Here is a 15,623-nt window from a genome sequence, read left to right on the forward strand (position 1 = left end):
ATTACTGGCAACTGCTTAAAGTAAAATTTCTGTGCATTAGTATTATTACTGTATTATTACAGTATTATTACTGTAAAGTGATATAAGACATCACTGTAAATGTACAGCACAGTGATGCCCAACTAGCTGTAAACTTATTTTAACTGTGTAGATGTTTTGCCAGTTACTGTAAATTTACCAGGCCATTCCGATTTTACTTACAGTTTTACAGTAAGTTTTACTGTAATTTCACTGCAGCTCAGTTGCTAGTAAGTCATTGTAAATTATAAGTTTGAATTTTCAGAACTACTGTAAAATATCTTTAATTACTGTACTTGCCAGTTAATCAAATATCAGCACATGTAAATATATAGTTGGTATAGCTGGTTTTCTCTTTGACAGAAATGAATAGTGTTTTGTAAAATTGCTGCTGATGTGTCCAGTGGTAAACTAAAATGTTTTAAAGCCAATATGTTTTGCCATACAGACATTTTTTGGAAGTTTAGAGGCTTTGACAGTTTTAGGCTGCAGTTGGAGTGGCTGGTGTTGCTATATCATAGTGCTGAAGTTTAATAGTAGACTTTTTTTTTATAGTATATCACTTCAGTAGTGTTAGCTTGTAGCATTATCTGTATTTTGACTCCTAAACAATCTTATGTTTTAGAAGATCCAGTGACACTCAAGGAAAAAAATATACACATGACAAAACATTAGCTTTGGAGTATGTTAGTTTACAAAAGACTGCATGACTTCAGAGGTCTATACACAACATCAAACACTGACGACCTCTAAAACAGGTGTGGGAAACTCTGATCCTGGAGGGCCGGATTGAGACACAGTTTGGTGATTTTCCTGCTCAAACACACCTGACTAAACTCAACAGTTCCTTGACATGTTCAGTGGGTGTGTTTGAGCAGGAAAATCAGCAAATTGTGCTGGAATCCACTGAACTCCACCCTCCTCTCTTTGAAACATCTTGATCTTTATCACATACACATGAACATATTTACAAACAAGTTCACTCATGTACACAGAAGCACATCACATATGGAAGAAAAATATATGCACATGTAATATTTACTTACAGCAAAAACATATGTGCTGTATATGTAATGCTATACAATCTATGTGATAAATATATATAAATGTGCCATTTTCATAATATTTAGTTACCAATACGTGCACATATATGTCAATATATTGAAATATATGCACATATGTAGATTAAATATGTAATAGTGTCACGTTTTATATTTACATCTATGGTATAATATATGTAAATAAATTACAAAGTTGACATATACATATAAATATATGTAAATACAAAGAAATATATGTAAATTTTTTTTTGCAAGTTCCAGCTATGACAATTTAGATTATAACATGATTTTTCTAATCCAGCATCCAAATGAATCTGCTTACTAAACTGCACAACACGGCCATTAGAATTAAGCAATTTTTAAAAAGAAAAATAATGTCTTTTATTTGGATCTGTTATAATATGCTGTAATATGGCAATATGTACTGTAGAATTATAATTTAAAACAAAAGGACCAAAGTGCGTTGTGGTTCACAATAAAAATACACTGAAATGACTTTACAGTATGCTATTGACATTCATAACAGTGTATTTGCTCAGTGGTGGTCCTCTGGAGGTCCTGACTATTAACTCCCTACCACGCCATGTTTTTTTACACACTTCTATAAAGTTTTATTACACGCTTCTATAACCTAATAAAAGCTCCATTCGTTTGCATTGAAGTCCCTGTAGTTACTGAATAATTAGCTTTAGTATGTATAAACTTTCAGTGTTACAGAGTTAATGAACAAGGCAAACAAAAGCCAACAAATTATGCAGAGAAACAGATGGATTACAATTACAAACGATTGCAAACTACACCTATCTGGTAAGTGGACCAATTTCTAAGACTGAACTTTGGAAGTGTGGAAAAATATCCCTGCAGAAAAACTGAAAGTAAGGCCCAATCCCATTTCTTCTTTTTACCCCTACCCCTTGTTTTCGAGTGTCACCCTAACCCCTTGGAACTGAGTTACAAAGGGTAGTGGTTGAAATCTTGACCTACGAAATGGGACAACCCTCAAAAAAAAAACATTGCTTTATTAATAGCCTAGTAGCGGTGCTCTGTAGGCGACCCAGCCCGTCTTCAGTGAAGGCAGAGAAGGGAAAAGTTCAGCAACCTCACTGCTGGGCTTTAGTTACATTTAGGGCATCATATGCTTTCAAAGAGGGGTATACGACAATTATTTATTATCATCCATAATTCTAATTCTTTGGTGATACGAAGCTGAAGTCATCTATTCGCTAGCTTCTTGTTCGAATTTTCCCGTTCCACCTTAAATGGTTACATTCTGGCGCTACAAGCGTCAATACTGCTGGACTATTCAAGATGGAACGGGAAAGTTAACCTAGCTAGCTAGCTACCGAGACATTAGCATACTATTAGCGATTTTTTATGCTTGTTATGAAGAAAAAGACCATAATACATTGAAATGCCATCAAACTAAGATTATACAATGGTTATCGTGATTTTTTAACAGAGAAAATACTCACATTTGTGGGTTTCTTTGGTCGCTCGCGCAGCCATCTTGCCGGTTTTCTTTTTTATCAACACTCCGTTTGGAGAGTGCCTCTAAAAAAACCTCCGTTTGGAGGGCCGTGTAGCCCTAACACTTCGCCCTACTCCTCTATCTCAACAAAAATTGGGACACCCTTACCCTAGACGTGAACGCGCAAAACAGAGGGCTATGGGCTAAGTGGTAGGGGCAAGGGGTGAAATGGGATTGGGCCCAAGTTTCCCAAAAAGAATGAAAGGGACACAAACATATTTAGTTATTAAGGCTTCCGCATAGATTTTAAAAAATATATTCTACATGATATTATTATATATTCTTCCCTGACATTGAAAAACTAACTTGTGAACAAAATAACTTGTGCTTCATGGTCATTTTGACTGGAAATAAAATACACGATGGGTGTTTGCACAGTACTGAATGAATGAATGAATCAATGAATATATGAGTGAATGTTGGACTGGTTGGCAATTCAACTGTCACAGAATCATTAATTTCATTTGCAGTACTTTCTGTGTTAAGACTAGTGAGGGGACACATTCGTCCCCTATCTTTTCAGATGCATTGTGGGATGTAATTAGGGGACAAACCTTCTGGTGAAGTAGGATTGTTTCTACGTAGGGACACGCCAGTAAATGGCTGAACACCTGCTTAGTTCGCTACACACAGAAACAGGAAATTTGAGAGACACCCTGTAGTCACCTTTAAGGCCTAGTCAGGTCAACAGATGGTATCCAAAGTGCTGCACAATATTTTAAATAAAATGGAATCAAGAGGCGTAGGCCAAGACCTAGATAGGTCTTCTCTAAGAGAAGGAGGGGGAAAGAGGGGGGAAAACTCTTCTACAGACTTGGCACAGTCCCTCTTACACCTCAGCTGTGACTACAGCCGTTGTGACAGGATCTAAGAGGTGTGGAGGAAGAATAGGGACATAAAAAAGTGTGAAATATGAGACGCCACACCACAAAATGCTTAAGAAGTTAATTCAGCTCTGGATTTAACTGAGAAGTAAAGAGAGGCCAGTACAGGAAACATAATGTCTCTCTTCCTGGTATCACTTCCTCTGTACAACACAGTAAATCTGTATGTAGGGAAATAGGGGACAATTTAAGACCCTGACCTAATAGAGCTGTTGATCCCAGCTACCTCCAGCCTACTCTGGTGGTTTAGACTGAACACTTTAATACAGTGATTACAGATTAAATACATCACTGTGTAAGAGTTGCCATTATGGCATAATCAGTTCAGTCAGTCTGGTTCAGTAGATAAGTTAGTTAATTCACTAAGGAGGAACTGCGTGATTCATGCTGTCGAGTCAGTAGATTCAGTTACACGTCGGCAACTAAAGCTGCAGTCATTTTCACAGTTACTTCAAGCCTTTCCACTGCAGATGGACAGGTCAGATTTCAGCTAATTAGCAGCTGAGTAGCAGTGACATGCCTGTGTTAGTGAACTGTTAGCAAATAGGCTTCACATTCAGGGGGTTACTGTGAGTCATTGTGCTGGATGGACAGAGTGAAAAAGAGAGAAGGGGCATGAGAATGAATAACCAGTGACTCATCACATCAAAGGCTGATCATAAAAGGGGAGCCTTAAATATGCATTAGGTGGCCAAAATGGGAATGCTGTTCAATATATTGATGGTTTGTTGGCTTTATAGCACCGCTGTCCAAAAGAACGTGTAGAAAAATAAAAACAGACAAAAATAGAGAGGCATCATTTGAACACAGCAGCTGTCCTTTATATTGCGTAACAATTTAATGATGAACAGACGAATAGAAATGCTCCAGAATTGCTACATTTAACATTAACTTGCAGTAAACTTTCACAACATTTTCACCTCCTATTGCGACATTACTATTTTAGTGATATGTTCTTATTTTACAATGTACAGCACTGTGCAGAAGCCAGAAATCACCTTAATTTATTTCATTTCCATTAAAAATTACGTACGCACGTTTTCCTTCATCAGTGCCAAGGAAAAAAATATTAAATTACAAAAAAATTACACAGAAGCCTAAATATGAAAATAAATGTAGTATCAGATTTTTCAGTACTAAGTGTGGATATTTTTCCACACTTCTAAAAATCAGCCTTAGACGTTGGTTGAATTTTGTGCTTCTCACAATCCAAGTTATCACCATTCAGTGATGTTAAGGTCTGGACTCTGGGGTGGTCAGTCCATTGTTCGACACCAGTAGCCTCTTGTTTAATCAGTAAATGCTCTTCTTTTCTGTAGGTTTCCTTTTCTCAGTAAGAGCTTCTTGACAGCTACACATCCTTTCAGACTCATAGTGCTGAGTTGTCTTCTCACAGTGGAAGGATGGACAGAAACACCTGTGGATGTTTTCAGATCTGAATCAGCTTGATTTTCTCTTCCCTCTCAATGATGAAAGCTTTAAGTGCTGTTTATCTGATGGGGACAGTTTTGGTGGTCTATTAGGTCGTGCGCAGTTGTTAGGAGTCCCAAATTCTCTACACCTCCAGTTTTGGAAGCTCCTGGGTTTTTTTCCCACATATTTTCTTTTGACTGTCCCCTTCCTTCATTTGATTCTTTTATATCTAATCTCCACAGCTATACCTCATCAAAATGAATAACTTGTACCTACATGAATGAAAGGTGGTCTTTGAGTTCATTCATAAGGATCTAAGGGGCAGTAGCTGGTCCTACATCAGCACTTTCGCTCTGACATGCTTTATAAACACAGGGCTTTTTAAATGTCACAGTTTCCACTGTGGCACACTAAGCTTACAGAAAAAGCAGGAAAAAAACGCTCTGGTTGCATAATGTGAACACATTGTGAACTGTGGCTAGATGATGTCCACATGATGCCTGAGCGCTTCAATCGAGACATCATGAGACATATAGCTCCAGGAATTAGCTCTCTCATGGCCGTGGGACTGAGTTAACAATGCCAGGAATTTAGGAGCATGAGCTGCTTGTGCTTTTTCGTTTCCTGAGTACTTTTGTGCCCTACTTTAATGAGATCATGCTTTTCAGTGAGAGAATTGTAATATAAACTTTAACTGTTCTGTTCAATAGAAGGTGGTTCTGTTCAATAGAATGCAGAGAAGTCAAAATCAGGCTTTAGTCTTTTATCTGCTCCAACACAACTGATTCTGTTAATCATTTAGAAGAAAAGCTTGATAAAATATGATGCTAAGGTGGCTAACACTGAATAGAAGCTAGTAGCCACCGGACAGAGCAGCAGGATAACATTAGCATTACGTATTTAGCATTTTTACTCATTGTTAGCCAGGTTAGCATTCTTGAACGAACTGTTCCTTTAACTTCTTAAAGGGGAACTCCACCCATTTTTCAAAATGTCTGCATTATTCCAATATTGAGACGTAAACAAAGTCATACAGAGTGGTTTGATGTCAAATGGTTCATTCTAGAGAAACTGACGGATTTCTTTACAGGAACCAAGAGTCGCAATGTCCACAACACAAATATAGCCATTTTGGTTACTATCTAAACTGACAAGTGAACCTACATGTCTCTTCTGAATCTTTATATGTAACGTCTCAATGGTAAAATAGTGTTAAATCAGGAGAAAAAAAATCTTTGGGCACTGTTTTACCTGTATTAATAAAAAAAAAATCTTACCTCAAATCATTGTAAACCAATGTCTCAGACATTTTTATAAACATTGTTAATATTTGATAACCTTCTATGCTTTAGCTTTTAGACTCATTAAGCTTTGCTTACGTCTCAATGATTTAATTATGCAGATATTTTGAAAAATCAGCAGAATTCCCCCTTAACTTGCAGGCTTATTCAGTATCTATTATGAATTATTCAGTAACAACTGCATATCATCAAGATGAAACCAAAATGTAAGTTATATTGCTGAGAGTTTGAAATTGAAATGTGAACACACATACAGACCATTAGGGTTATGGGTTCTTTATCAAGCCCCTCATAGATAAAATAAGGTGTGTTAAAACTCCAAATTGGACGACTGTCACTCCCTGAAACTCCAACCCAGTATACTACATTGTAGTTGTGTAGCTCTATATACATTCTAGTCTATTCTATTTCTTTTGAATGCATTTTAAAAAGCGTTTTCAGTCAGATGAGGCTGTAATTGACCTGCTAGATGGTAAATGCAGGTCTTTGTGAGCAGGTCTCTCCGTCACGCTGTGGTTTTGGGTGCTGAAGGGCAGGCCTTTGATCAGATGGCCTGTCTGAATAGAGCCCACAGCTCAGACAGACATGTGAGCTGGGCTTTCGGGGGTTGAAGCGGCCACTACAAAGAGAAGCCTAGTGGCTGACTGCCTGAGAAACTATCTGGGTGTGGTGCTTCATAGACAGAGATACTTTGCCTTAAAGGTGGGCAATATGACATCCCGGCATTTAAAGGGCTTTTTTATATATGTAGTTAGCTTAGCGCTAACAAATGACTAGAATCCCATAGGAATATGTATGTACATGTAATTGGAAGAAAGCAAAGACAGCGAAACTAGGAGTGGCCAAATGAACATTTTGGTACATTTTTAAAAGAAGCCACTTTAGTTGTCTTTCGTGGGCTTCCAGGCATTTGGTGTATATACACACACACACACACACACACACACACACACACATATACATACATACACACACAGAGACGTGATTACATAAGAGACAGTATGCCAGAGAAGAATTTGGGATGTCATCAAATGCTGGAAGGAAGTGGAGGATTTGTAATGCAGCATGTGTGTGCGTGTGCATGTCCCATGGGGCAGTCTGCCGCAGCATGCCGGAGTGTGTCATCATGAGGAGAAACGAATGAGCTGTGTCAGTGTGGATGGCTCTATTGCAGCCATTTGTCTGTCAGTGAGAGATAGCATAGCTACCTCCAGCCTGACTCAGATGAATCAGACGAATGGCAGTGGCATTTAAAATTCTTTAAAGAAATTCTCTGTCATTTCTAACCCAGTCTCTGCATCTGTAGCGAACAGACGATTACAGTGGACAATAATTCTGATGTGTTCTTCTGTACTTAATAAAAAAGAACAGAAAGCACATTCAAATGCAATTATAACAGAAGCCAGTGGGCAGATGCTGAAGCAGCTTCTCTGGCTTCTGCTTTAAGTATGCTTTGAGTCAATGAGCTTTCTGTTAAACCTGAAAGCAAGTGTCCTAAAAAGAATGGATAATGATGAATAATAGAGGCAGATCATAAATAATAAGATAAGATAAGATAAGATAAGATAAGATAATCCTTTATTAATCCCACAACAGGGAAATTTGCAGTGTTACAGCAGCACAGAAGACAGAGCAGCAGGAAATATACAAACAATATATAAAATAGAATAAACAATAAAAATATAAAGATATATGTATATGTACAAAAATTACAAGAAAAATATACAAAGTATTAAATTTAAATGTAGAAATGTATGTATTGTAGTGAGTATTGCACAGTGAATAAAATAGCAAATAAATAAACAGTAATAAATGGAGAAATATTGCACTTGACATAATTGCACATAATGGTGGTAAACATATTGACAGTGATCCGCAGTGAATATACTACGCATGGTGGATTGAGATATTGCACACAGTAAAGTGCTGTGGCAGTGATGTTGAGAGTTCTTGCACATGGAAAGTAATTGTAAACTACTGTCTACTGAGTGCTGTGACTATTATAGAGTCTGACAGCGGCTGGGAGGAAGGACCTGCGGTATCTCTCCTTCACGCACCGCGGGTGCCGCAGCTGGGCGCTGAAGGAGCTGCTCAGTGCTGTCAGAGAGCGGTGCATGGGGTGGGACAGGTTCTTCAGCATGTTTGTTAGCTTAGTCCTCATTCTCCTGTCCCCCACCACCTCCACTGGGTCAAGAGGACATCCCAGGACAGAGCTGGACTTCCTGATGATCTTATTCAGTCTCTTCCTATCAGCAATGGAGATGCTGCTACCCCAGCACAAGACTCCATAAAAAATGGCTGATGCCACCACAGCGTCGAAGAAGGTCCTGAGAAGTGCCCCCTGCACGCCAAAGGACCTGAGTCTCCTCAGGAGATGTAGCCTGCTCTGGCCTTTCCTGTAGAGGGCAGCTGTGTTGTCAGTCCAGTCCAGCTTGTTGTTGAGGTGAACACCCAGGTACTTATAGGACTTCACAATCTCAATGTCCATTCCCTGGATGTTCACAGGCACCGGAGGAGAATGTTTGGACTTGCGGAAGTCCACCACCAGCTCCTTGGTTTTTCCTGTGTTGATCTGCAGGCAGTTCCTCTGGCACCATTCCACAAAGTCCTGCGTCAGTTCTCTGTACTCCCTGTCATCTCCGTCTGTGATGAGGCTGACGATAGCAGAGTCGTCAGAGAACTTTTGCAGGTGACAACTGGCAGAGCTGTACTTGAAGTCCGCAGTGTAGAGGGTGAAGAGAAAGGGAGCGAGGACAGTTCCCTGTGGAGCACTGCTAATAAAGAGCAGACACGCGATACACTGAACAAATTATATTAGATTTAGTTGTTGAAGCATTTGATGTCAAACAGGTTTTCTGCTTTTTATCCCTGACACCGAAAAATAAACTTAGTGGCTGTTTTGATAGAATTAAATAAAGGATGGGCTCTGACTTTTGCACAGTACTGTAATTATTACAGATTAACCTCTTAAACTCTAGGGTTATTAATTTATTAATCTTATTGTCCAGTTACTATGATATATTCAATGATTGATATCACACTACTAATCCAGGTATGATATGACAGGCCATGGGGCTGAAGACCAATTGTGTTTTACAATTAACGTCCCGTGGAAATGTATTATACTGGAGTGAATCACTGGAACCACTCCCAACATTCGCCAAAACAAATTCATTAGTTTCAGGTATTGTGAAGAAGAGATTATGTCATACAGAGCTGGCTACAGTTTGGCTGCCCTAAACGATCCTAATCCCTCTGAAATCCAATCTTGGCTACATGACAACATGTGAGTAACGATCTCTGAAAGGAAAAAAAAAGACTTTCTGAGAATTTCCCTTCCCAGAAACTAGGCGTAACTCCATGAGGGAAAAGGACTTCCAGTTGCAACAGTCTGACTAATGAATGTGTATTTATGTTTGTTTGAGTCGTGTGACAGTTACGGTTTATAGGTTTATTTTTACCCTGTAATTTGGTATAGTATACTATAATAAATTGCTTAAATATGTTTAATAGATTAGGTTGGATCAAAAGAAACTATTTAACTATTAAAAGTCAAAGTAAGCGCTGGTAAAAAATCAAGTAAATTTTTTTTTAAAAAATCTTTTTAAAATCAATCTCTGTTCGTCTTTGGTGATCACATAATTTCTCAGTGCTGTGGTTGCCTTTATTTGATATGTAAAAGACTTGATCTAACAAAGCCAAAAATTTGTGGATTTTTATTAAAATTCAGAAACTACCTTTCTGAACAAGAAAACACATGGACACAAATGTCAATAATAAGTGCTTACTGATCTGAACTGCACTCTAAATAAGCTCGTGTACTCGCTCAGAAAAAAGCATGGTGCATCCAACAATAAAGGAAGCCTTTTATACAGTGATAGGAAACACAGAGATAAAACACAAATCTAAAATATAAACATAGTGCGTCATAAACTGCAGGCCATATTTCATGTTTTTTTCCTACATGTCAATTTTTTTGCATAGAACTATACGCACTGTCACGTTTTAATTGTTCAGTGTGAACATGCATATGCTGTAGATTCAAATACGTTTAAAGGACCTTCAATAAATTCTCAACGGATTGAAAGTGAGATGCTTGGTTCTATAGGGTTTAACATGATTCTGCATTTCATATCTAAATAAAAAACCTTGTCTTCCACCAATGACTTTTACCTGCCTCTAAAATGTCTGCTGAGTTTTGATTACATCACCATGCACTAGCAGGTGGGAACAGTGAAACCAACCAATAATATCATGTTTCCCTTCCCCCTCCCACCATTCCCACTACTCCCACCTATCATTTAGCAAAAATGCCCAGCTAGCTCTGAGACCCTCCCTTTAACCATGTTTCATTCAGAAATACATGACAGCATGAAAGAATTGAATGTAAATGTAATTCGTTATGTAACTGTTGAGCTAATCCACTAATGTACATGTAATAGGTCGAGTTCAAACATATAAAGCAGCTTGTCACATCTGAGAAGCTTCTCTTCTGTTGCTCTTTCCTCTTTTTTTCAAGATCAAGAAAAATGAAGCCTTGACGCTGTGAAGAGGCCATATTGTGCTTACTGTCACTGAAGATGTTTGTAAAGAGCCTCTGGATGGATGTGTTTGAGTCTGAGCACACCACTGTGAATGTGCTCTGTGTTGGACAGATGAATGCAGAGGGTGAGCAGAGGCAGGACATGACGGAAGCATGAAGAGCCACAATCAGCAGCTGCATGTGTCAGCAGAGCCAGTGCCCTTTAAAAGCCGTTGGACAGGATTTGTGTTCATAAATAATCAGGGTTTAAGTGTGCTGATGTTAGCATAAGACCTTCCGTCCGTAATGGAGAATCAAGTGTGTGCGCATTAGGCCTGTCCTGCTGGAGCACAGGACTCGAAACCTGTCCAAAAGACATTTTAAGATGTTTTCTTTCAAGAGACATGTACATTATTTCAATTCTGACTGGGTTTTAATTTTAAAATAACAGAGAAAACAATAATAATGCAATAGCATTATTATATAGCCATGTGGTCGGTTAAAGAGGATAAAGAAGTGCTTTAACCTGCACACTCAGGCCTCATGCTGTGCAGCTAAGCAGCTAGAGTCCATGCTGCTCTCTAGTGGTCGGTAGTAAAACTGCAGTTCATTTGCTCTGAGCAGAATTACTTATAAAATGAGGTGTTTAAACCACAATGCACATCACTAGTGTCCCATCAGTAACCAGTAAATATTAAAGCTTATTTAGTGTTAGATTAATTCTTCTTAAATTAATTTATAAATTATGTATTTATCGTTATTTATTGTGAAAAGTTTTTCAAAATCCCCTGTGTAAGGGAAGTATGATTATTAATAAATAAAATGCATTAAATGTGACTGATATAAATGTACTAGTTTATTTATTTTTGGCTACTTTGTCTTTTGTGCTAGTTATTCTTATTGTCATTATTATTATTATCAACTAAATCTCTCTCTTTGGCAATCGGTGACGTATAACCACAAGCACATAAGGGCTAATTGTTTTGAGTAGTTATGCATTCTTCATCTTTGAATGGAAGAAGTTTCAGCTATGTAGACTATGCAGTATGCAGTAAGTGTGTAGTCTCTTGTCCTGTCAGATACGTAAAGATAGAGATTAAACCAGGCACATAACTCAAACGATAACACTTCACTGAAGGGTAAGGTTCATAACGCTACACCACTTGCCGCATGCGGCTCTTTTACTGCCTCCCCTTCCGGCTCCACAACGGAATTAGATTTTTAGGTAAAAATAAAATAATCCTCCTTTGCAGTAAAATAAAGCTCTTCTGATTGTTCGATCACAGTTTTAACAATAAACGGTATGAAACGCTGGAGTTAATGTATGACTGCCAATTCAACCTTTGACACTGAAGAATGGCGCGCAGACTGATGGTCACTATAGCAACGAAGACAAGTCTCGCCTAGCTAGCAGCTAATGAAGCGACGAAGAAAAAGATTTAAGACGAACATCGATCATTTTGAGAAGAATTAACTTATCTGCGTTTTTAAGCACTCAGCTGCTTTCCTGATACGTTTAATCTGCAATGACAAACTGTCAAACATAAAAAGTCGCGTAGCTTAGGTCTCTTAACCTCTTGTTCGAATTTTCCGGTTCCACCTTAAATGGTGCAGCAGTTACATTATGGCGTCTCAGGCACTATTTAAGGTGGAACCGGAAAATTCGAACGAGAAGCTGGTAAATGAGAAGCGACTTCAGCCTCGGAAAAAGTCGAACGTTAAGAGACATTTTTTAATAAACTATTCTACTTTTTCGGAAAGGTATCCTTCGAGAAGGGCAGCTACAGCTGAGCTGAGTTAAAGCGGAGCAAAGTGCGTTTTTGTTCATATATTTTGTAGCCTATATGCTAGTACGTTAGCACATACTGACACATATTTACAGCAAAGATGGTAAAATGGACAGAAATGTTGTGGCTCCCAAGGTGTTCAGATTTTTGTTGAAGGAACAAAATGGCTCTTCGTAACATTGGGGTTGCCGACACCTGCCCTATATAGATGCTGGTAAGTGTCTCTTAACATAAAAGACGCTGAAGTGAAATGAATGCTTTTACAATAACCGACGCTTGAAATAAGCTGTTATAAATGTTTATGTATGTGTTGGTTAACGTTAGCTGTCATAAAAGGCTAGTGTAGGTGTCATGTAGCCTTACAAATGCTGCCTTTCAGTAAAGTTTTAAACTAAAACTTCATTTGGCAATGATGATGAGAATTTTAGAAGTCTTTAAGTGCAGCTGACAAAACTTTTTACACAATAAAAGTCTTTTCATTTGTTCTCAATTGCAGAGTATGATTTTCTGTCATAATTCAAGCATTCCAAGATTTGGAAAACACATCTGTTCCTGTGTGTATGTGTGAGTATGTTTGACTGTGGTTTGAAACCCACATCCCATTCTGATTGTAAATTATCCCTCAGTCAGCCCTGTTGCCATAAATTAGGTGCAATCCTGCATCATGCACCTCCCTAACACACTTACCTTCACCTTCCTCCAAAACACCAAACAATCTCAATCAATCAACCGAAAATACAATTTACATGATTTCTGCCTGCAAATGTAGTCAATCAGCCAAGACAGGGTTCTGTAGTTTTGCACTGCACACTGTAAGAAGTGCAACAGGGCAGAAGTTCATTTGAAGTATTTTTGAGCTTTGAACTGATGTGAAATATTGCTTTTATTACCGCTTATCACCCCATGAACTTGACAAATCGTTTTTAGTTACGAGGCTACAACAATGAAGCCAACAACAAGCTAACATCAATTAGCACCGTGTAAACTTCACGCTTAAATTGTCAGTCAAATTAAATTGTGTCTCAAATTGTGTCACGTTGATATGTAATCTCAAATAGACTTGCTTATGTGGTTTGTGGTTTTCTAGCTTAGCAACATACAACATTGTCTACATTAGCCTCAAAGCTTTGGTTTGCTTTGGTTGATCGACTACATTTGCAAGAAAGTGGAAATGCATACATTTGTTTTTTTTGTTGACTACTGCTTGAGATTGGTTAGGAAACATACTTTATGCAAGTATACAAATGCAAACACTTTGAACTATGCAAACAGATGCCATTCTATAGCATGTTGATTGTTGTTTTGCTTGGCCAGTGTGTTTTTTTGTCCATTGAACTGTCCCACTGGCAACAGTCACAGCAGACCAGAATTTGAACAGGCCTCTTGCAGAACTGTTTCATTCATACAAACATATGTTTAATATGTAATCGCCTCCTTATTCCAACAGAACAAGTAGAGCATCACACACTTCTCTATACTGCTAGAAAAACCAGCACACACCAGCATTGCTGGTCTACAGCAAAACCAGCATGCGTTGTGTTTTGGATGAGTTTGTATGGAAAAACATTTTGAGTTTGTATGGAAAGATCATACGTTAGCAAAGCGTTGGCTGGGTGTTGTCATTTGTGTTAGCGAACTAGTGTTGAGTATGTTTCTGGTCTTAGAATAAGGGCCCTGTATGGAGTATGTAGCCTCAAAGAGGGTGAACATGAGCCTCTGCTGATCAGAGCAGGCCTGTATTCTCTCTGTGCTGTAGCTCAGAAAGAGATGTGCTTAGCAGATTGAGGAACACACAGCAGAAGCTAGCAGTGTTTACACAGAGCGCAGAGTGGCTGGGCAGAGAGGTGGTCAGAGAGTTTTAGCGGAGGAGGGCAGTTTGAGTCCTAAGAGGGCTGCAGCACTGGACAGGTCAGTGTTCTCCCTGCTCATATCATACATTAGTCCAGTGTTTCCCAAACCTGGTCTTGGAGAACTCCTGTCCTACAAATCTTGGTGTTTTCCTGCAATAACTCACTTGATCCAGCTGATCAGTTCATTAAAAGCCCTTGCAACATGAACAAAAATGTGCAAGGCAGGAACAGAGAAGGGAGATTACAGTGATAGTCTGGCCAGAATGTGTTTTTTCATACAGTTCTTCATTTTTGTATAAACATAAAAATGTAAATTAGCCTCACATCTCCATGACAAAACTGCAAACATTAGACGACAAACATTTGGGGTAAGTCGATCAACTGACATAGATTTGGTGTCCAAATTTTGTTACTTTAGTTTAGCACTGGAGCTCTGTTGCTATCAAACAGTAGAATAGTCACCCAAACTTTTTCTAATAAATGCTCACTCAAACTGCACCTCTTTGTTAAGGTCACACAGACTTGTTGATTTAGTGCACAGTATGACTTACTGCAAATGATAAAAATGAACATGAAACTTCACTGTGCACCACATTTCAGACAGGTGGTGTGCCGAATTCCAACTTCCCCGCAGAATCCGACACATCATGAAGGCAAACAGATTCCAGATTACATTGGAGATTTATTTTTTTTCTATTAATAAACATCTATCTTCAGTTAGAAAGCTCATGATTAACAGTTTCTCAAAAACAAACAACAGAAATTGTGAATGTAATCTATGTGACGTGAAATTCGGCACTTCACCTCCTGTCTAAAGTGGCTGCTCACACTGAGAAGTTGTTTCATTTTTATGGTTCACAGTAACTCATCCTGAGCCCTGAACCACACCGACAAGTCTGCACGTCTTTATTGAACATCTAGATGCGGTTTGAGCAGGCTGATACAAGTTTCAGAAGATGCATTAACAGAAAACATTCGGGTGACTACTGACGTGTTTGTTAACAGCATTAGCCTCATAGCTCCAGCTCTAAACTAAAGAAATAAACCTCAGACACCAAACATGTCCTGGTTGATTCACTACATTTAGGGTAAGTAAAGAGAAAACTGTAAGGAAGCTATCACTTTAACCTCATCAAAGATGTAACTGTTAGATGGATATGTGCACCAGGTACGATAAAGCAGGGAAAACGCTGACCTGTTGCAGCCCTCCAGGCCTAAGACTGGCCACTGCTGCGAGTTAGAGGCTGTAGCAGTTAGAG

Source organism: Colossoma macropomum, unplaced genomic scaffold (genome assembly GCF_904425465.1).
Source record: "Colossoma macropomum unplaced genomic scaffold, Colossoma_macropomum, whole genome shotgun sequence".
Classification (NCBI taxonomy): Eukaryota; Metazoa; Chordata; class Actinopteri; order Characiformes; family Serrasalmidae; genus Colossoma; species Colossoma macropomum.